A 24,624-nucleotide genomic window follows, 5' to 3' on the forward strand; every position below is an offset into this window, starting at 1 on the left:
ATTTTATTTTTATTAGTTATTATTAATTTTTTTTAATACCTAAATGACTTACAATAATTAGTTAGGGGTGATATAGTAAAATTACGGTTGAAGCAGTTGAAGAAGACATGTCATAAATGTTTATTTTACTTTTTTTATTCAATATTATTAATTTTCTTATATGTAAATGACTTACAATAATTAATTAGGGGTAATATAGTAAAATCATGGAGTAAAAATACTTTTGAAAAAAATTAAAATGAGTCTCATATAAGATGTCCTATTAATTTAAATCAAGAATTAGTTTATCATTTATGTCTATTTTATTATTTATTAAATATTATTAATTTTTTAATGTTTAGATGACTTATAATAATTAATTAGGGGTGATATAATAAAATTTAAATGAGTCTCATATAATAAAACTACGATTGAAGCAGCTGAAACAGACATGTTATAAATGTCTATTTTATTTTTTTATTAAATATTATTAATTCTTTTTATATATAAATGGCTTAAAATAATTAATTAGAGATAATATAATAAAAATACGAAGTAACTGAACCAAGTGAAGAAGCATGCAGGTAGACGAACAACTGTCTGCTTCTTCACACTTATTAATAGTAGTAGTAATACATACAATTTATTTATATGAATATAATTATGTATAATATTAATATAGTTTATATGTATCAATATGAGAGTATATAATCAAGGTATAATCTCTCTCTATATATATTGAGTATAGAAAAATAAATGTAATAAATTTGTTCGACTATTTATGAAGACAGATATAATAAATAAAAAACAGCATAATTATTAGGGTGCACATTAAGAAGAGCGATGCATGGAGAGCTTGGATTTGAGGAAAGGAAAGAGTGGGTAATCAAGAAAAGGAATGCGTGTCTTTGCGGGTAATGTGTGTGTGAGAGATAGACCAGAAATGAGCCAATGACAGATAAGATTTATAGGAGGAAAATATTAAAATTAGAAAAATCCTTCACAAGGCAATGGAATTACTAAAATGGAAAATATGGGGATGAGTCTTTTATAAATTAGTTATATTATACTTTCAAATCTTTTTATAACGATCTGATTATAAATAATTTTGATGTGGTAAGCATTGTCCTTTATAACAATCAAGGCTGAAAAGTTTGTAGACCTATATTGTTGTCTATACTGTTTGATAGAAGATTCGATAGTTATTGTAATTTCTGCTCATTTTAGATGGAACTCTAAATTGAGAAGTTACTCAAAATAGTGCTAATATACCCGTATATTTGATTTGGTAGTCAGACCCCCTTTTGTAATGATCAAAACCGGTAAGTTCATCGGTCTATATAGACATTCATATGCCAATAAAAGATTCGATAGCTCGTGACCTCAGATTCTTCAAATAGAACTCCTCATTGAAGAGTTACTCGAAATGTGGTCAATATATAAAATATACTTGATTTAGTATTCATGAGTATAATAAATCAATTTATTCTCTTTAACGCCAATTTTTAAATCCGACGTTTGTTCTACTCTCAATTTGTTGGTGATATGAATTCTTTTCTATAACTCATGAATCATTTATTTGAATGTCTTCAGCTGCTATAATATAACATGTAATAAGAAAAATAGTTTAAAAAGTTTTAATCGTTATAATAAAATATAATTATAAGAGATGATTGTAGTGTAACTATATATGTGAAGAAAGTGAAAGAATTTTATAACCTTATTTGATTCATACGTGGAATGCACCATTATAATAGTTTCAGCGAATGGCGGAGTCTCTTTGATTCAAGAAATATTAATTGAAATCTCTTCGCTGAAAAAAAGAAGAAGTTATATTACATTGAAAATAAACAAAATGTAATGTATGTTATATGTTAACTTTTAAAAAAAAAAATCGTGTGAATGTTTATTTATTTTTACGTACTTTGATTCCTTTTAGATCTGGCTTGATCGTTAGTTTCAGTTTAATTTGCTTGTTAACATAACATTTGTGAACGATAATGTGATTTTTCCTTTGGTAAATAAAAATATTAAAGCACTACAAAAGTTGTCTTTAGAAGAGCAAGAAATATGGATTAAAGTTTGTACCAAAACGAAAAGAAATTGGACCCCTGCCAAAAAATCATACGGATTAAAGGTACCATTAAGCAGAACCCACAATTTATATTAATATGGATGTAGCATCCAAATTATTCAAGCATGCATAATGAGATTTTCCTTAATAATACCATCACTTTTGTCTTTTGTATAATAACGTAGTATATATAACGTAGTAGATTTCCTAATGGAAATAAAAGTCCTATCATAAAAAGTGTTCTAAGAACTATTAGGGTAAGTATAGTTTTTACTGTCGATCCTATTTTATACTTATAGTACATGATTTAGAAAGACAATGTCCTAATCATGATGGATCGGGTCAAATTAAGAAACTTGTTGTGGAGATACGTTTTAGGTTTGTGAATCGAATGTCCACCTGAAGGTACAAGACTTGAGTTCTAAAATCACAATCATTCAACGGGATCCAAAATATCAAGCCTCGAAGACCTCTGGGACATGAAACAATACTTTAAGGCCTTCTGTGTTCCTTTTGACAATCACGACACAACGGCAGCAATACTTTGAATCATAACATTGGCTACAAAGAATTGATAATGTCTCAATCTCATCAACCTGAATTTAGACAGTGGTATAAGAGGTTCACTCGATATATTGTGGGGAACATTGCTGAGCAGTGATTAGGTCGTGCTTCTATCAATTTCAATCTTTTACTAACATCAAGTACTCGTAAGTTTTTTGTTTTACGATTTATACGCTATCTATTTGGTATTAGCTAAATTTATATGTCCCAAACATATTCTATTTGTAAAATTTTGTACCCTATTGAGTAATTTTTCAAAAAACATTTTTTAAAAAAATTATATTTTATATTTTAACCACTAGAGTTGGCATATTGGTTCACGCTATGTCCCTTAAGCAAGAAGTCGGGGGTTCGATCCCCGCCTCTGGCGAATGGAGCAAACTTTGTGGCCAGTTTCCTACCGCAAAATACACTAACCGAGGAACGAAGGATTAATCTCACGATTGTCGGCTGTGGGGATACTTTTGAGAAACCAAAAAAAAAAAAAAGAAATATATATATATATATATATTGAGAGGAGGTGGGGGTTAGGGGTGGGCACGACAGCCAATGGACAGTTCAGAGTGAGGCATATAGTAGCATACAGAACTACCCACACGCGTACTCCTTTCAAATTGAGAACCAAATTTTGTCCTCCACCAACATCCATTATTTTTTTTATTTTTTTATTTATTTTCATCGAATATCTGATATTCGTGTTGAAACTCGATTAAATTCAAATTCATATTGAAAAGTCTTACGGATGAAATGCTCCTTAACAAATGCGACTCTGTATACAGGGATTTAAATTCGAGACTTCTGATCAAGAATGAAGAAGTAACTACCGCTCAACCACAACCTTGGTTCCTACATTATTCTTTTCTTTTTTCCTTTCCATCATTTATAATAATTATAATTATAGATCCTTCTAGAGCTACCCTATTATTTATTAGTGCTACATTTATGATTAATCTTCTTCTAAATATACACTTATTCTGCTGTTCATTCCAAATGGATCTATAATTAACAGCTCTTAATTGGTTGCATCTACTTATAGGCCGGTTGTAAGAATTATAACTATAGACACGTATGCTTTATTCTTTGGCAAAGTCAATATTTTTAATTCACGAATTTCTTATAAGTTATAACATTTTTTTTTGCGAATTCTGAGTAAATTATTTGTGCATATTAATTTTTTTCTAACACAAATATAGAGTTTAAACTAAAGCTATAACTTCAATATTAGCATAACTTCTTGTATTTTCCATTAGTATCAAATTGATTAACACACTTGCTGGTTAACTATTTTGTTAGGAGTATAAGCTAATACACCTTTTTCCTTTTTCCTCTATATTAAAAAAAAAATTAGATTGTGTCTTTAATTAATTAATTAGTGCTCTATTACTTCTCCTGATTACCAAACGTTACTAAATCTCACTAAAAACAAGAGTTATAGAACAATCGTAAAGTATACTCTTTCTATTTTAATTTTTATTAATACCTTGTTCAATTCGAACGTTTCCAGATGGTTAACCCCATTTAAATATTCTGCACAGCTTTTTTTACCTTTCAAATTTCCGGATTCGTTTAACTATTTAGGTAGTATTTTATATATCAAGCGAATTAATATAGTACAAATAAAAATTATATACACCAACATGAAAGACAACTTGTAGAGAATACTATTATTTTATGTATGGAGCATCCTAATTATAAATACATGACAAGATCCTTTTATCTGAAATTCGAAATTTCACGTTTGCATTTTAGTATAAAAATGTCCCAAAGCTAAACTTTTTGAAATTTAGTCGTTTGCATGTATGCATATTCATCCTAACTTTAGAATTGAATATTGTCTGAAGTTTAATTCTAAAACAGTTAAATTTAATGATTTTTTTAATCACGAATCAATTTTAAATATAAGATCCTAAACACAATTATAGGAACATTTCATCCGTAAATTTGAATTAGTCAAATTAATAAACTTTAATTTTGAATAACAAAATTATTTTAGAAAGAAAACAAAAAAGTCATCAAAATAAATAAAAAGAACAGGGAAACCGGAAGCTCCACATGATTGCCAGCAGCCCAGCACCGTGTGGGGACTTTTTTCGGTGGATTCACCCATCAATGACTATGTACTCCCTCTGGTTCGTTTTACTTGATTTATATTGACACGCCACTTTTTAGTTAGGATTTATTCAAAAGAAAAATTATAAAAAAATTATATTATTTTTATATTTAAATAAATTTTATTAATAAAACTTCAAAAAAATTTAAATCAATTTTTATATATTATATAAATTTTATATTATAAATTTAACAAAGTATAATTAATAAATTAATTATACTTTGTTAAATTTAAAATATTATATAAATTAATTATACTTTGAAAATTTAAATTTGACAATTAGTATTTTATATATTCATTAAATGATAGGTATAATATTGAAAGAATATGATAAATTTTTCTCAATTTTATAAATTATATAAGTAAATTGAACAATTATTTTTAACAAGGGAATCAAATAAAATGAAAAGGAGGGAGTAGTTGCCTACTTGGTCCTATTTGCGGCTGTTCTATCTTCTCCTTTATTTATATGTATTTATCAATGGTATTGAAAACAATGAATTAAGTGAGCCTGACTTTGATATCATGATAAAGAAATGAACCTTGAATCTAACTCAACCTCAAAAGCTAGCTCATATGACGAGGATTGCCTAAGACAATATAAGGAGATCAAAGGTCCTTTAATCCACCGATGGGACTCCAACATATTCAAAATTTTATTTTCTGATAAAAAATGATGGGACGTTATCTTTCCATCACAATGTTAATAATCATCAGCTCTTAGTCATCCCATGTGATCTTTTGCTTAAAATAAAAGTTAATTAGACCATATATACCTCCCACGAAATGATTTCTTTCTTATTTGGAAAGTTCTTTTGCTTTTTACCTAAAATTATGATTTAAAGACTAGATTTATCTGACACAATGACAATACAATGTTGTGCTCCATTAAATTATTTATAAAAAAAAAAAGGAGGTTATTGTAACTTGAACGTATAAGAAATGATTAATTAATTAATTGGTTGATCTAATGACACATAAGCCAACTTGACTTTTACTGAAAACTAGGATTATAAACTTGTTAAAGTGATTATCTTTTTCCTAGGTAATTGACTAGTCTTAGGAAATTAATTTTGCCTAGCCGCAGAAAATTAGTAAAGTTGATGACATTTAGTTAAAAAAACACAGACAAGGAAAAAGTAGAAGTGATTGATTACTCAATAAACAAGTCTCTAAATAGATAAAATAATTTTAAACTAATGGCTAATTACGTAATTTTATCGTGATGTGAAGGTTGCTCAATTGTGCCGGTCTATTTTGTTTTAGGTTATACGTGAAGGAATTACCAACTAACATTTCTTAATAAATTTTCAGAAGTTGGAGCAAAATTTGCCATGAATTTAAATTTAGGTATATTAAGAGCCAAACTTTGAGTGAAACGTGAAAAACACATATGAGTATTATTTTTTTTGAGTTTCATACATGAATTATATCATATCAGGTGTAAGTTTTCTACTTGAATTATCACCAACTATTTAGCAAAATATATATAATTTTTACTGTAATTCTTTGAGTTTCATACTTGAACTAATTACAAGTAGGAAAAGTGAACAACTAATAATTTAGGCGTATTTTGCTATACAATTGGTGATAGTCCATGTACGAAACTTACACACGTGATGATTTAGTTATGAAACATGAAAAGTTGAGATCTTTAAAGTGTGTTTTCAGTCATTAACTCTTTTTAATTTGACGTCAATAAATATGTACTTTCCATTACGGGTAAATAACATAAATCCCACTAGTTTGTTCCTTAATTATCCCCTCTCCAAATTTTCTTATTTAACTTTCCTATATTCCGAATTTTAATTATTCATATACATAACTTAATGTCAATATAAATTACTACTTATGTATATAAACTAACTGATTTAACTATAATTAAGAAAATAAAGAATCTGTCTTAAATACATAACACAATTAATTTTATATTCATGAAATTGTGAATAATGAATTTCTTAAATTCAGTATCAGCTTTTCAATTTCAAAATTTTGAAATACCAAATCAATTTCCACGTTCATAAATGAATTTATATTCCATTTACTTTGTTTCTTCGTTTTTTTTTTCTATTTTTTTTTTCATTCTTAATAATCACTTTTTACTATTTCTTTGTTAAACAGTTAATAAGAGGAGTGTTTGGTTGTGGTGGATTCGGCTAGTTTGCTCCACGATAAATAGTTTGATCCAAACATGATTGTAAATTTAAATTTGGTAATCTCTTGAATGTGGCTCCTTGATTGTAGGCATTTTCTAAGGCAAAAAAAAGCTTATAAATGGGAATTGATAGAGTTATGTATATGAATTGTTGAGAGAGAAATTGTAAAAATAAAATATTTATAATTAATTTTGAGATATTGTGTAATAATAGAAAGTAAAATTTCTAATTTTAAGTAATTTATCCAAAAAAATTGAGTTTGATAAACTATAGTGTCATTTGATATACGCTTAGACATCAATTTTTTTTTTTTTTAAATATTATCAACTACCAATATTATTAGAGAAAAGACATCACCTTCCCCCGAACTTCTTGTCAAAACTTACTTTAGACACCCTAAACTAATCGGGCAATTATTTACCCTCTTTAATAACTTTTAAGTGAATTAATTTCATCCTCTACGGCTGACATGGCAAAAAAAAATGAGTGAATTTTTTTTTTAAAAGGGCCTACTTTATTATATATATATATATATATATAAATTACAAAAAAAAATGAAGAACCAACTTCATCTTCTTCTTCTTACCCGCCCCGTTCCCATCACCCCCTCCCCACCCCAAGTTCTTCTTCATCTTCTTCATACCTCCACCTCCACCCTCATTTCTTCATCTTCTTTGTAACCCCCACCCCTACCCATTTCTTCATCTGCTTCATACCCCACCACCCGTTTCTCCATTACTTCAAATCCTTTACTTTATCTCTATTACTTCAATGTTTCTCAACTCCGTATCACCATTTTTTATTTTAATATTGTTCAAAAATTCCGATCGAAAATTGTAGTTATATTGATTTTCATTAATTGAAAATTCGATTGATATTTTTCTATCGAACAAGGTCATCGTCAATTGATTATTATTTTTTCTCAGTTCTCACGTCTTGTGCTTATTGGAAATTCATCAAATTCGATGAAGAATTCAATTGGAGAATTCAATTGAAGAATTCGATTTCGTATAATTAAAGAATTCAATCTCACCAAATTCGATGAATTCAATTTGGCCATTTTGAGTTGGAGAATTCTGTTGTTGAAATGAAGTTGATGCCATTATTGATTGAGTTGATGCTCATTGTGGCATTTTGTTGAATCGGTGCTGGATTAAATTCAGATTTAGTTGAGGCATTTCGTCGAACAAGTGGTGTTTCTGAACATTTTGTTCATATTTGACTCCAATGGGGGATTATTTCAGGTGTGGGGATTGAAGAAGAAATATGTTGGGGCGTGGGGCGCTGGAAGAGGAGGAGGGGGGGCTGCATTTGTAGGGTAGGGGGTGGAGGTAAAGGCTGGAAGAGGAGAAACGTAAAGAGAGGAGGGGTGGGGGTAGGGGTGTGTGAAGAAGAAAGAAAATAGAGGTGGGGGTGTCTTTTTTTATATATTTATATAAATAAAATAGTATAATATATATATATATAGAGAGAGAGAGAAATATATATATAAAAATCATGCGTGGGGGATTAATTTTTTTAGAAAAATAGTAATTTCTTACGTGGCAATGGCGTGACTCCGACGTGGCAATGAAGTGGCGCTAATGTGGGCGAGTGTAACACACTCTCCATTGTGAGAGTTGTATTCAGTTTTGAGGGGTGAAAATAATATACTTTAAAGATATTAAGGGGGTAAATAAATAAAAGTTTAATTTAAGTGATAAAGTAAATTTAACGGCCCGAATTTTTTTATGACTTTTCTCATATTATTATAACAATTCAAAAAGATAGGACAATGATTTCGAGACATTACAGAAAAGAGTACTATAATACAAGCTCTATCTGGTGATATAGATGCTTATGTACTATTTTTCCTTTCTTTTGGAATGATTCGAGGTGGCATTTGTATAGTTTTTAATTTGGATTGGCCAATTGAAAACTTGAAGGTCTCAAAATGAACTTAGGTTACTTGCAAAGGATATACATTAATGCTCGTTCGATTGCTCGTTAGAGTTGTCTAAATAATAATAATGCATAATTTAGTTATTTATATATTGATTAGTTTATACTTCATCGTACATAATACATAGATTATCTCGTGCGTAACTTATATATGTATGAGTGATTGTTCGATTTTTAAATTGCAAACCAAATATTATATTAGGTGTGTTGATTTCAATAGCATAACAAGCTTAGACAAATTCCACAATTTGGAGAGGGTTAACAAAAAATATATACATTATTTCATACACAATTTAATACATGAATAGCTTAACTTCTAATCAGCTACCAAATTATGTGAGGGTTGAATGCACGTTGACAAAAGTGCTCGCCCAAATCTTTTTACTTAGTCTATACGAGTAAATAATATGCAAAGCGAAAATTTTGCATAAAATAAATAGAAATGATACTACTTGCTGACAATAAACTAAAGTCCATTGAATCCCTATTGAAGCAGGGCCATTTAGTCAATACCAGAATTTAATGAGGTTATTATATATATGTTGGCTAAACAAATATTCAGCCCTTAAACATGTTCAAAATTCTTGTTTAGACACTTAACTTTATTTTATTTCAACTGAACACATAATTATATACAAATTTATTCGAATGAGACATAAAATGCTGACTTGACACATGTTACAAATAAATATACGTCGGATGTGAAAAATATTATTCCACGTAATAAAAAAAATACCGCATAGATAAAGATCACATAAACAGGCAGAAGTCCATTCATACACGGTTGTAGTTCATTCATGCACAGTTATTTTATATATATATTTATTATTATTGACATTATATACACGCGTAAAGCACATAATCTATCAACATGGGTTGTGGTGCAGTGGATGGGGCTGCTCCATCCTTAACAAGAGGTCGAGGGTTCGACCCTAGATATGGAGAAAACTCTGTTGGAAGCGTTGTCACCTAAATGGACCCTGCAACACGCGATCTGGATTAGTCGGGGCTCCAATGTGGGCACCGAATATTGAATGGGAAACAAAAAAAAAGCACATAATCTAAATTAGCCACAATAATAGTAGTGATTGTAGACACGTGATTTTTTTATCCTCCCTAAATTTTAATTTGTTTATTGATATTAAATATTTATATTTATATTTAATCATATATTATTTTGATTATTATTTTTATTATTAATAATTTTTTTAAAATAATAATAAATAATTAAATGAATTTAATTTTAAGATATTTTATTTTATTTTATTGTTATATTTATTTTTCTTTTTCTTCTAATTTTTAAAATAATAAAAAAAATTTAAAAATAATATTTTTTTATAAATTTTTAATAAGTAAATTAATAGTTTTAATATTATTTTATTTATATTTGACTATTTATAAATTTTTATTATATTTTGTTAAATATAAAATTAATTAATTATTATATTTGTTATTATTATAATTTTATTTATTCATTTTTATTTTATTTTATTTTATTTATTATTACTATTACTATTATTTTCTATATTTTCTATATAAAAAAAAAGGGGGAGGAGCTTTAGTTTTTAAATTTAAAATCCCCTTCCCCCTATCAGATAATAACCACCCCCCCCCCCCCCCCCCAAAAGATATCTACTCCCTCCCAAATACCTGTATTTAAAGGATTCTACGTACAATCTATCTACTTAGAGACTGTATCAAAAAAAAAAAAGTCAGAGTAAAAAGAGAGAATAAGTGAAACATTCAAAATCATCAGGAGAAAAACATCAAGCGAAAGAGAGAAAAGAAGAAAGTTGGAGTTCCGTTCGAATTTTCAGTAGCAGCATTCAAATTTCTGTTTTAAATCATCAATAGGTTTTTATTCAATCTTGTACTTTATTAGAAATCAAAATATAAATGAAGTTGTTTAAATAATTTTCGTGTATTGTTTAATATGTGAGTTTGTTGTAATTTCCTATTTATTTATGTGATTATTCAATTAGTATCCGTCTTAATTATATATGTAAATCATGAAAATAAAATTAATAATATGCGATAAATCTGTACATGTGAAAACAGTGTAAAAAAAATGTTTACCTAATAATTCACTAATTCACACATGAACTATATCACCGTTCTTCAGTTTCTATTTACAACAAACCACACACATAAAATTCTCTGAACACAGATCACACATACATACTCTCACAAAATTTCACAATAACATCACACACACGCATAAACAGTAAACCAGAGATAGGTCGGAGAAAATTAGAAAATCAGTAGAGGAGAAAAGAAAAAAAATAGAGAAGAGGATCGAAAGAGAGGGTGTTTTCAGTGAAATACTCATCGAAATCGTCACTGAAAAATACCCCTAATTGTTGGTTTGTCACAGTTGTGGCGAAATGATGCCGAAAGACGACGGCACCGATTAAACACTATCATACCGCCACCATCATTTTCTTCCTTCCCCTTATCCGTCACCGGCGACGCCACCTATGGCGAAGTTCAGCGTCATCGCCGTCGACCAGCCATCTCCAACGGCGACCCCAAAGCAGCAAATAACAGAGAACTTGGTTGAAGGATCTGATCAATATTCGTTTATAAATATTTATTCCGCTGTTAAATTAGTAAAATGTCTAAGTAGCAGACTAGTATTTTCAGAAAGAAAGATTTCAGATCTTATTTCAATTGGGGTAAACATTTTTTTTTATATTTAAAATAATTTATAAAGGGACATGAGTAAAAGAAAGGTGAATGCACTAGTAATTCCTTAAATTGGTGACTTGTAGTTGAAAACAATGGTTTTGGGAATAATATAATAAAATTAGTAATAATTGGGCTAGTTTATGTGTTTATATTATTTTATTAATATTATTATTTTTATTATATTATTTCATTGTTATTAATGGATCTTAACAATTATTTGCTAAATAAATTTACTGTTTTGATTAAATGTTGCTTAAAATTTTTGTTAAAGTTAAATAGTATTTCGAATAAAATAAAAACTGTTACGAGTTTAGCAATAATGAATAAATATTTTTAACACTAGGTAAATTTTAAGCACGTTTAAAATATTTGTCTCAACTAAAGAATGCGGCGTACGCATTTTCTGAGACATTTAAAATACAAGGATGCAATAATGCACCTTGAAAAATATTTTTCTAAAATGAATTTTCATCGATTTATTTAATACAAGAGTTTTAAACAAATTTTAGATAATAAAAATGAGCAAACTTAGGCCAAACATAATCTATCAAAATAATTTAAGTAAGGATAAGTCAATGAAAGCGACCGTGCTAGAACCACAGGACTCGAGGGGTGCCTCACACCTTCCCCTCGATCAACAGAATTCCTTACCCGGTCTTCTGTTTTTGCAGACCAACAAAGAGTCATTTCCTTCTGACTAGGGATTCAAAAAGGTGACTTGGAACACCATAACTCAATTCCAAGTGGCGACTCTGTAAATAAATTAATCCCTATTCAAAATTGTCACTTTAATTGGAAAAACCCTTCGACTTGAGACCTCGAGCGAAAAAAGGGTGTGACATCTCTGGCGACTCTGTTGGGGACTAATAAGAATTCGAACTTTTTATATTGACTTATACTTGCTTTAATTATTGTTAATATTGTGTTTGTTGGCCTTATGTGCTACTTGTCGCTCATTTACCGCTTTGATATTGATTGAATTGTATTATATACTGTCTTCTCTTGTGCACCCCCTCTGAGTCTCGGAAATAGGATAGAAGGAATGCAGCGTATGCATCCTACTTTCCTTTTGAGATAGCCGGAGTATCAAGGCACCTGGTGAAGGATTATAGTCACACATGTTAGGTTGGGTTCGGATCAACAACGAAGGCGGTGTTGCCCTACTACCGACCAAGTTGTCCCTCCCCAGCTTGAGTGTCCTCTCGGGTAAGCCAGTCTAGACACCTATCCCTATTAGGCTTAAACTTAGAAGAACTGAAAACTTAGAATCTGGTTATCCCTATTAGGTGTCGTTTTATTTGCATCATATGCATTTGACTTAGCGGGACTCGACACAGGAGTCGGTTCTGTCTAGGACAGGTAACCTACTTTATAAAGACCAACATGTGCATCCTACGTGCTCCTTTACATTTGTTTGGAAGGCTATTTGTGTGTTGACCGTCTTTTAGGCAACATTAAAATGCAAGAGATTGAATTATCGTCACATTTAGTGAATCATTTTTGAAAGAAAAATTTTATTTTTAAAGGAGAAAATTTTTAGTAACATAGTTTTATGGTTTTTATGAAAGATTTAATCCTGAAAGATTCAATCGCATCAAAGATTACGAAGAGAGGTTAGAGAAATATAAATGCTCAGAAGGAGTTAGAGATTGGGATAAACTTTTTCATTCTCTGACAGCAGATTAAATCACTTAAAATCTCCCTTGGTTCCCTTAGAGGCAAGTCATACACAATTATGTCATTCAGCCATTCTTATTATTAATGGGTACTAGGGGTGTTCAATCGTATGTTCCATTGAGAGTTTTACGTCATCTTGGAAGACGTCAAATAATTTCCATTATGGAAAATATGACCGAGTTTGTATTTGAGGTCAGACCAGAGATCCCATTTTCGGAGGAATTGGCCCAGCAGATTTGGGAAGGTTTTCGTATCATAGGGATTGAAACGATTGTCATAGAGTGTGAGAAAGGAGAAGTAAACCAAGATTACCGTGAATAGTTTGAAAAACAGTCGAGTCCGCCAGTCAGACCAGAAAGAACGGTTAGGGGACCTATAGATCAGGAAGTTACAATCAGGATAGGAATTGAGAGAGCCATGCGAGAACATCAAGAGGCCAACCAAGATTTGAGAGCGGAATTAGAGCATGCCAGGGAAAAAATAGTCGAACAACAAAGGGAATTTGCTGAAGAGAAAGCTAAATCGGTAGATATTTGAGGTTGCACTTCGGGGACAAATCAAACTGGCTACCACTAAAGGGTCACATGTTGCAGAACTTTCTGCATCTCGCCGACAGCAACTGCAAGAAGTTGAAAAGAACATGCAAGAAGAATTTGATCGAGCAAGATCTCAGTGGATCCGTGAAAGAGGAATATTGTGAGAACAGTTGGAGGTTGCTTCTGCTCGTGAACAGCGTGCAAGAGAGATGGTTGATTTTTGAGATCGACAGGCCCATAAATAAGATAAGGCATTCAGTTCCCTTCGATTGCATAAGTACCAGCTTTCTTACAACGTCTCACTACTTCATTGGAGGATATATATTTGAGTTTGGGAGGACATATTAAGCCGAAGTCTCCTTGAATGGATAGTTATTTTCTTTGTCATAGTTTTCATTTTCAGTTTTAAAACTTCTTGTTTAGATATTATGTCTTTTCCAGTTAGTAGGTTTTATTTTAGGAGTTGGGTCAGTTATTTTGTCGTATCTATGTTATAGAATGTAATGAAGTTGAATGTTTATTTCTATATATATTACATATGTTTTACTTCATTTACTTTATTTATTTTCTTCAATAAAAAAAAAGAAAAAACAATTTTGTTAAATTCCTCCCGAACTATGCAAGATCTGATTCATGTCCTGGCATGATACGTAGGCAACCCTCCAAAGGGTTTGATCATAACTTTTGAAAAATACACGCCTAGAAAAGCCGGGATGAAGCACAAAGCCTTCCATGATAGGTTGGAAAATGCATATAGAAGCATGACATATAACTTGGCATTATAATGTGTTAAGAATATAACACTCACCTATTTGCTACTTGGTTACAGAAAGATAAAGTAATTGGTGATTGGTTTGTGGTTTAAACTGGCATCACATTCGTATAATACCAGATACAAGGGTAAAAGAAAAATGACCCGCAGAGAAGGTATAGGGTCTGACAGTGAAGAAGAGCAAAATCAGTTGATTTCATAGGAAGTAGCATCAATGGAAGAAATAAAGTCATTGAAACAACAGATGGAAAAAATATACCAAGCTTGGTTGAAGGGACAAGCCCTGCCTTCTTCAATCCCTAGACTTTCGACTTTGAATTATCTAAATTCTGACCCAGCTCAAACTAGTGATCCATTTTACCCACCAGGATTTGGCCCATTTGCTAATATGTCTGGGGTTGCTGGTACTTCTACCATGCACCCACCAAATTCTTCTATCACAAATAACCCATTTTTTACTTCTATAGCACCAGCTACTGCGGGTACTCAACCGACAGTACCAAAGAATATGGGAAAACCAAGTCATGATATGTTGTATCCTTCTGAAATGACTTTCAAATCCCAAAACCCACATTATCATGTTCATCAACATGATATTCCTATCGTGGTTGAGAAGATTGCTAAGAATGAGGAACGGGAAGAGATGGCTAGAAAAGTTAGAAACTTGGAGCAGAGTATGAGAAATATGCAAGGATTAGGTGGACCAAAAAGTATATCATACAAGGATTTGTGTATGTTTCCTAATGTCCATTGTCGATAGGATTCAAAATGCCAAAGTTTGACAAATACAAAGGACACGACAATCTTGTAGTTCATTTGAAAAAGTTTTGTAATCAATTAATGGGAGCAGGAGGAAAAGAAGAATTATTGATGGATTAATTTGGAGAAAGGCTTACAGGGACAGCTTCTGAATGGTTCATTGACCAAGACATTTCTCATTGGCACGTATGGGATGACATGGCTCGAGATTTTGTTCAGCAATTTCAATGTCACATTGAGATAGTGCCAGATCGCACTACGCTTATCAACATGAGAAAAAAGATGACTGAAAGTTTCCAAAAATATGCTATCAGATGGAGAGAGCAGGCTTCAAGAGTCACACCATCGATAAAGGAATCTGAAATAATTGATATCTTTCTGCATGCACAAGAACCTAATTATTTCCATCACTTACTTTCTACAATTGGAAGCACATTTGCTGAAGTTACTAAAGTTAGAGAAATAGTAGAGAATGGAATAAAATCAGGAAAGATCATCAGCCAGGCCGCTTTGAAAGCAACAACACAGGTAATTCAAAGTGGTGAAGGAAGTTTTGGGGGAAAGAAAAGAAAAAAAAAGAGGATGTAGCAACTATCGTACCAAGTCCACGATGAAATTGGAGAGGTGCGCGTCAACCATATGCACGAAATCCATTATATTTCATTCCATCCCCCCAATATCCTATTTACAATGCACAATCATATGCTCGAGCTCCTTCTTACCCGCAATGGCGTGCACCAGCCATCCAAAATCATCCACCGGTCCCACAAATTCAAAGAGGCCCTCCTAGGTCTAATTTTTGACCTAAAGCAGACTACAAAAGGGATATCATGGGCAAAGATAATTTCACTCCTATTGGAATATCTTACACCAGTTTATTTCATAGGCTGAGGAAAATGAATGTTCTAAACCTAATTGAGAGAAGGATCCCAAATCCTCCTCCGAAGAACTTGGACTATTCTAGAAGATATGAATACCGTTTTGATGCCCCAGGGTATAAGACAGAGAAATTTTGGTATCTGAAAAGAACCATTCAAGAGTTGATTAATACCCAACAGATTATGATAGAAAGTCCAGACGCTCCAAATATTAATCAAAATCCACTGCCAGATCATAATGAAACAAACATGCTCGAAGGAATACCCAATGATGAAGATGCTACAATATCCTTCAAGCCGATCATTAAAATTAAAACTGATTCAAAAAAATCAGCAAATTTTGTAGATTTGACAAAAGAAAAACCTACAGAAGCAGATGTGGTGATAAACAATCCTGAATTATTGAATGTTTCCTTGGTGGTGGGGAAAGAGATTTCAGAAAATGTTGGGTCAAGTCAAGTAAAACCAAAGCTCATTGTTCCTGGAAGATCTCCCAAGCCTCTCTTAATCATAAAAGGAGCTCCCATAGCTTCTATTGTTATTAAACCAGTGTCACAGTTGCCTATGGTTAATACTAAGGTAGTTCCTTGGAACTATAATCGTGTTATGGTAATGCACAAGGGGAAATGAGTGATTGAAGATGTCGATGAAATAGGTAGATTAACTCAATCTGGAAGATGTTATGCCCCAGTAGAGTTAAGAAAGAATAAACAAGGCAATGAAGAACGGATGACGTTCAAGAAACCTGTTACTGATGAAGAAGCTCAAGAATTCTTATAGAAAATGAAATTGCAAGAATATTCTGTTGTAGAACAGTTGAAGAAAACACCAGCACATATTTCTTTATTGTCTTTATTAATACATTCAGAAGAACACCGCAAGGTTATAATGAAGATTCTTAACTAAGCAAGTGTTCCCAGCGAGATTAAAGTGAATCAGCTGGAAAAAGTTGTTGAAAGGATCCTTGAAGCAAATAAGATTACTTTCTCAGACGATGAATTGCCTGTGGAAGGTACTGGACATAATAAGGGTCTCTACATTACGTGTTAATTGATGGAGGATCAGACGCTAATATTTGTCCTATGTAAACTTTGCAAAAGTTGAATGCTAATGTAGAAAGAATCCGACCTAACAATGTTTACGTCAAAGGTTTTGATGGATAAAAAACTGATGCCATTGGTGAAATAGAATTCACATTGACAATTGGACCTGTGGATTTTGCTATGGATTTCCAAGTGCTGAACATCGATGCTTCATATAATATGTTATTGGGAAGGCCATGGATTCATAAGGCGAAAGCAGTCGCATCAACGTTGCATTAAATGGTCAAATTTGAATGTGGCAGGCAAGAGATAATCGTTCATGGTGAATGAGACTTATCCATGTATAAAGACTACTCTATTTGCTCCATCAAAGCAGATACTGCAGATAGAGTGTTAATTCATCAAACTTCTGATGTAGTGGCTGTTGAGCATATCCTCGAGGGGAATCTCATCGAAAGGCCACAATTATCCTCTGCATCTATTATGGTAGTGAATAAAATGTTGAAACATAGTTCCGAACCAGGGAAAAGTCTAGGGATATTTTTGCAAGGTAGGGTTTATCTAGTAAACCCCCATGAGAACCTTGGTACTTTTGGTTTGGGATACGTGCCCACAGCTGAAGATATAAAGAAGGCTAAGAAACATAAGAAAGAGTTATAAACACTTACCAAGCCGATATCACCACTTCACGAATCCTTCATTAAAGTCAACATTGTTGGGTCCTCTATATTACCTGCTGCAGAGTCAGTGAATGATGATGATACAGAGTTGATTGGCCTTTTTCAGAATATGTTCATTGAAACTGATATGGTTGAAATCGGGGAGGTACCAGCAATGCAGATGTGCAGTTTATCGGCCCTGATGTTCAGCTTAACAATTGGAAGGCCACTCCTCTCCCTATTATGAAGGAGTTTTGGTAGTTTGTTTGTTTTCTTTCAATCTTAGTAGTTTGTTTGTTTCTCCTTCTATAATTTGAATTGTTCTAGTATTGTAATTCAGATCTTTAACTTGGTATTTTAGGTTAAAACTCTTTATATCTTGGTTTTTAATAAAAGTGTCATCTCCCTTTGTTTTATTTTGAGTCTGATGTTTATTTATTTATTTTTTCTATCATACAGTTCTTTCTATGCTCATTATAATGATATGATATGCATGAAGAATTGTCAACCAGATTTAAAAACCCAATCTAATTATGAAGTAATGAATAAAGAAGTTGAATAATATGAAGGAGAAACATTTGAGGATATAAGCAAAAATTTCAAACAGTTTGAGCATAAGACAAATCCCAATTTGGAGGAAACTGAGGCTATCAATTTAGGAGATCATGAAAATATTAGGGAAACTAAGATAAGTGTACATGCTCAACCACAACAAAAGAAAGCTATAGTTGAAGCTTTGCATGAGTATAAAGGCATCTTTGCGTGGTCTTATGATGATATGCCTGGTTTGAGCATTGATTTGGTAGTTCACAAGTTGCCAATTGATCCTGCTTTTCCTCCGGTCAAGCAAAAGCTAAGAAATCTCAAAACTGACATGAGTGTAAAAATCAAAGAGAAAATCGCAAAGCAACTTGAGGCTAAAGTCATTCGAGTGGCCCAATATCCTACATGGTTGGCAAATATTGTCCCTGTTCCAAAGAAGGATGACAAAGTTCGAATGTGTGTTGATTATCGTGATGTAAATAAAAATAGTTTGAAAGATAATTTTCCACTTCCCAATATTCATATTTTGTTGGACAATTGTGCCAAACAAGATCTTTATTTTTTGTGTATTATTATTCGGGGTATCACCAGATCATTATGGATCTAGAAGATGCGTAAAAGACATCATTTATTACGCTATGGGGGATATATTATTATCGAGTTATGCCTTTCGGACTAAAGAATGTCGAGGCAACTTACATGAGGGCAATGACCACAATGTTTCATGATATGATGCACAAAGAGATTGAAGTTTATGTGGATTACATGATCATTAAGTCAAGAGAGCAGTCTGACCATTTCAAAGATCTTAGAAAATTCTTTGAAAGGCTTCGAAGATATGATCTCAAACTTAACCCAGCGAAATATGTATTTGGAGTTACGTCAGGAAGACTCTTCGGATTCATAGTTAGTCGATGTGGCATTGAGTTAGATCCTTCAAAAATAAAAGTTATTCAAGATTTGCCTCCACCAAAGAATAAAACAGAGGTGATGAGCTTACTTGGAAGGTTGAATTATATCAGTAGGTTCATTGCTCAGCTTACGATAACCTGTGAGCCACTATCTAAGTTGTTGAAGAAGAATGCTAAAGTTGAATCAACTGAAGAATGTCAAAAGGCATTTGACAGAATTAAGAGATACATGTCGAATCCATCTATTTTGGTTTCTCCAGAGCCAGGCAGACCTTTGATATTGTACATGTCTATCTTACACAATTCTTTCGGCTGTGTATTGGGTCAACATGATGTTACAGGTAGAAAAAAACAGGCCATATACGACCTTAGCAAAAATTTTACCACTTATGAAGCTAAGTACACTCTTCTTGAGAAGACGTGTTGTGCCTTAACTTGGGTAGCCCAAAAGCTGAAACATTACTTGTCAACTTATACTACTTATCTCATATCTCGTATGGATCCTTTAAAGTATATTTTTTAGAAGCCTATGCCCACAGGTAGACTCACGAAATGGCAGATGCTACTCACAGAGTTTAATATTGTCTCTGTGACACGAACTGTAATGAAAACTCAACCTTTAGCGGATCATTTGGCTAAAAATCCTATTGATGGGAAGTATGAACCATTGAAGACTTATTTTCCAGATGAAGAGGTATTGTATGTTGATGAGTTTGTTTTTTACGATAGCCATTCAGGCTGGAAATTGTTCTTTGATGGGGCTACTAATGTTAAAGGAGTGGGGATAGGAGCAGTTCTTATTTCTGAATCAGGACAATATTATCCTATAACAACCCAACTTCGATTCTATTGTACCAATAATATAGCAGAATACGAAGCTTGCATTTTGGGTTTGAGATTAGCTATTGACATGGTAATCCAAGAACTGTTAGTGTTAGGAGACTCAGATTTGTTAGTCCATCAAATCCAAGGAGATTGGGAGACTCGTGATTCAAAGCACCTACCATATCGAGGTTGTTTGCAAGATCCATGTCAACGATTTGTATCAGTAAAGTTCAAACATATTCCCAGAGCTCATAATGATATTGTTGATGCTTTGGCAACCTTATCTTCGATGCTTCAACATCCCAACAAACTTATATTAACCCTTTGTATATACAAATTCATGATCAACATGCATATTACATGTGGTTGAAGAAGAACTTGATGGGGACCCAGGATTCTATAATATCAAAGAATATATTCAGACTGAAAAATATCCTGTACATGCCGATGGTAATCAAAAGAGAACTATTCGACGTTTGTCTAGTGGATTTTTCTTAAGTGGAGGAATCTTGTATAAGAGGACTCCTGATTTGGGACTTCTGAGGTGTGTAGATGCTAAAGAAGCTTCAGAAATCATGACTGAAGTACATTCTGGGATTTGTGGACCACACATGAGTGGGTATATTTTGGCAAAGAAAATACTCCAAGCAGGTTATTATTGGCTCACCATAGAGCGAGATTCCATCAATTTTGTTCGTAAATGTCATGAATGTCAAGTACATGGGGACTTGATACATTCCCCTCTATCTGAGTTGCATACAATGACTGCTCCATGGATTTTTGTGGCTTGGAAAATGGACATAATTGGACCAATTGAACCAAAGGCCTTGAATGGACATAGGTTCATCTTGGTAGCCATTGATTATTTCACGAAGTGGGTGGAAGCAGCGACTTTCAAGTCAGTGACCAAGAATGTGGTGGTTGATTTTATTCACTCCAATATTATTTTTCGATTTGGCATTCCAAAGATAATTATCACGGATAATGCTGCAAATCTCAACAGTCATTTTATGCAAGAAGTGTGTCAACAATTTAAGATTATGCATCGAAATTCAACTCCTTATCGCCCAAAAGCGAACGGAGCTGTAGAAGTTTCTAACAAGAACCTAAAGAAAATATTTCACAAGATGGTGCAGGGTTCCCGACAATGGCATGAAAAGTTACCTTTTGCTTTGTTGGATTATCATACTATAGTTCGAACTTCAATCGGTGCAACTCCTTACTTGTTAGTGTACGGAACTAAAGCAGTTATTGTCACACCCCTTTTTCGCCCGAAGGGATCGAGTCGAAGGATTTTTTCAATTAAAGTGACGATTTTGAATAGGGATTATTTTATTTACAGAATTGCCACTTGGAATTGAGTTTTGGTATTCCAGGTCACCTTTTCGAATCCCTAATCAAAAGGAAATGACTCTTTATTGGTCTGCGAAAACAGAAGACCGGGTAAGGAATTCTGTTGATCGAGGGGAAGGTGTGAGGCACCCCTCGAGTCCCATGGTTCTAGCACGGTCGCTTTTATTAACTTATCTTGACTTAAACTATTTTGAATAAAATGTGTTAAGGCCTAAAATCGCTCATTTTTATTATACTAAAATAATTTTCTACGTTTCTTATGTTAAACAAATTGAAGAAAAGTATTTGCCAAAGTGCATTATTGCATCCTTGAATTTTAAATGTCTCAAAGAGATGCGTACGCCACATTCTTAATCGAAATCAAATATTTTAAAACGCCTAAAACTTATATAATGTTAAAAAGCACTTGTTTGTCTCTTATAAATTCGAGACAATTTTTTCTTATTCATACCTACTCTCTTCGCTTTTTTTTTTTTTAAATTTACAATTCGCCTTTCTTACAAATTTTTTTTTTCTCTTTTCTTTTATAAATTATGATTATATATATTTCTAATCTTTTTAAACGAAGAGAATTCATCTTACTTCTGCGAACAAATTATTAATACATAAACTTAATAAAATTACTTAAAAGTCTAATTAACATAATTCGTAACAAAATTAATAATAAAATCAAATTTAGCAAAAAACTATCATCACGAAGTTAACAAACAAAAAATAATAATAATAATTAAATGATCACATATTACAGTTAACCAACTTATTATGACTAAATTAACATGAATATATATATATATATATATATATATATATATATATATATAATCATGCAATTTTCTTTTCTTAAAATAAAACTGTTGTCCCCTTTTTTTTTAAAAATAAAATATATATATATATATATATATATATAAATTGCTTCACTTTGTTTTCTCTAATTTTTCATTTCCTGCTTTCTTTTCCTATGTTTATTTTCTTGTTTTCCATTTTTTCTAAGTTCGTGTGCGCATGATTTTACGTGTGTGCATTCATATTTATTTATGTTTTTGTTTTGATTTATTACATGAATAAACACTAATTACTTGTAAATTAACACAATTTACATCTTTAAACAAAAATAACTTTAAATATTATCTCATTTTTAATTCAAATCCAATCTAATTAACATTATTTCAAAAAATAACATACGAATTATAAATAAAGACGTAGACGCAAAGTACATATAAATAGCAAATTACACATAATAAATAATGTAAAAAAAATATATAAGAATAACTTTAATCATGCTTCAATCAACTCAAAACTTATAAAATGATACAAAATGGATAAGAACCTGAAAGATGAACTGATTAAAGAAAATACGAACAATTTTCTGAAAACTCGAATGGAACCTCAACTCATCGCGATGTTATTTTTGTTTTCTTGCATGCATTTGTTTCTAATTTTCTTGCATGCATCCATTTCTAATTTTTTCTTCTTTTTTTTTTGGTTTTGATTTTTCTCCTTACTTTTCTCACTCTTTTTTTTTTGTTTATTTTGTTTTTTCTCTTTTTTTTTTGGTTTATCTCAAGTTTTGTGTTTTTCTTTCCGTCAGTCTTTTTTCTATGTTGGGGGGATGGGAATCCTTTTAAGTAGAGGAATTTTGGAGGGGGGGGGGGGGAATGGGGGAGTAGTTATTTATTAGGATAGGATAGAATCTTTTTTGAATTTTGAATATATATATATATATATATATATATATGAATACAATAATAATAATAATAAATAAAATAAATAGTAAAATAATAATAATAATAATAATTAGTTCATTTTTATATTTTAACAAAACATAATAAAATTTAAAAATAATATTAAACTACTAATTTATTTATTAAAATTTAGAAAACAAAAGAATATATATATATATATATATATATATATATATAGTTTTTGTATTAATTTAAAAATTAGAATAAAATAAAATATTTAGTTATTTATTTTTAACTAAAAATTTATTTAAAATAAAATTAGGGCTAAAATAATATTGAACCAAATATAAATATTTAATATCGAAAAATATATATATTAAACTAGGGGAGGGTCAAAATCACGTGTCTACATTTTATCCTCTTGAGACGGTCTGTTGCACTTGTCATGCCCAACTCCATTGCAAATCATTGATAGGTATTGTTGACTTGTTGTAGTATTGACTCCAAATTCTGTCTACTAAAACATTTTGACTCAAATTATATTTCTCTTGCATGATGCCTCTGGATTCAGCTTCAAATACACCTTTTATACTTTTATGAGTCTAAAAACTGTCGGATAACAAGCATTCTCGAATACTTTATTATACTTTGAAGTGTTGTCCTTGTATGTCGACCTTTTGTCTTGCTTTGTACCATTGAAGAAGTTGGTAGCAAGTTTGGAGTTTTTTCTCACTTGACTTGACGTGAATTTGACTCAAAGACATACAAAAGACAATAAAATTTTTCATTTGACTGCAAGGACACAAAAAATCAAAAATTAAAATAATACAAAAAGAAAAAGGAAAAGACAATAGGTATCTCTTTTCAAAATAAAAAGGAAAACTTATCTGAATGTGAAAACCGATTCTGGTGATTATGATATGCATTTTGAATCAAACAATCAGATCTACCCACACCAATCATTTGTCAACTTTTGCCCACTTATTGAGTTTGAAACCGAGCCATTGTTGAATTTATTCACTCTAAATTACTATCCTCCTTCGGCTTGTGGCACCTTAATGGATTTTTACCATCGAGCCTATCTCATTTTCATCTCTTTCTCAACTCATTGTCGTCTTATGGTACCCGAAAGGGTTTTAACCAATAAAACTCTCTCATTTTTATTTTCATCATTCATTTTTTTTTAAGAAAACAACACCCAAAATATGAAATATCATTCACTCATAACATGTTTAGCCTTGACATTCTTAAAGATTGATCTGAAGGTCTTTTTTTGGTTGTAACTTGACTTTTGGATAGAGTTAGAAAGAAAGGTTGGTATGAGGCTCAAAATTTACACAACATTGGGTAAAACATTCAACTTTTGACATCGATTCTTTTAAAAAAAAAATAAACTTTTGCCCCAGTTTTCTTTCATTCTGATAATTTGAATTTTCTCTTGGTTGGACCGAACCCCGGAGTAGGGCTGCATACG

At 31.6% G+C, this 24,624-nt stretch overlaps 1 pseudogene; it reads left to right on the top strand.

The window, feature by feature from the left end:
• LOC124897195 overlaps positions 1–15,870 on the top strand; it is a 48,842-nt pseudogene extending 32,972 nt beyond the window's left edge.
• Positions 15,871–24,624: the final 8,754 nt, after the last annotated feature.

This window comes from Capsicum annuum, chromosome 1 (assembly GCF_002878395.1).
Source record: "Capsicum annuum cultivar UCD-10X-F1 chromosome 1, UCD10Xv1.1, whole genome shotgun sequence".
Taxonomy (NCBI): domain Eukaryota; kingdom Viridiplantae; phylum Streptophyta; class Magnoliopsida; order Solanales; family Solanaceae; genus Capsicum; species Capsicum annuum.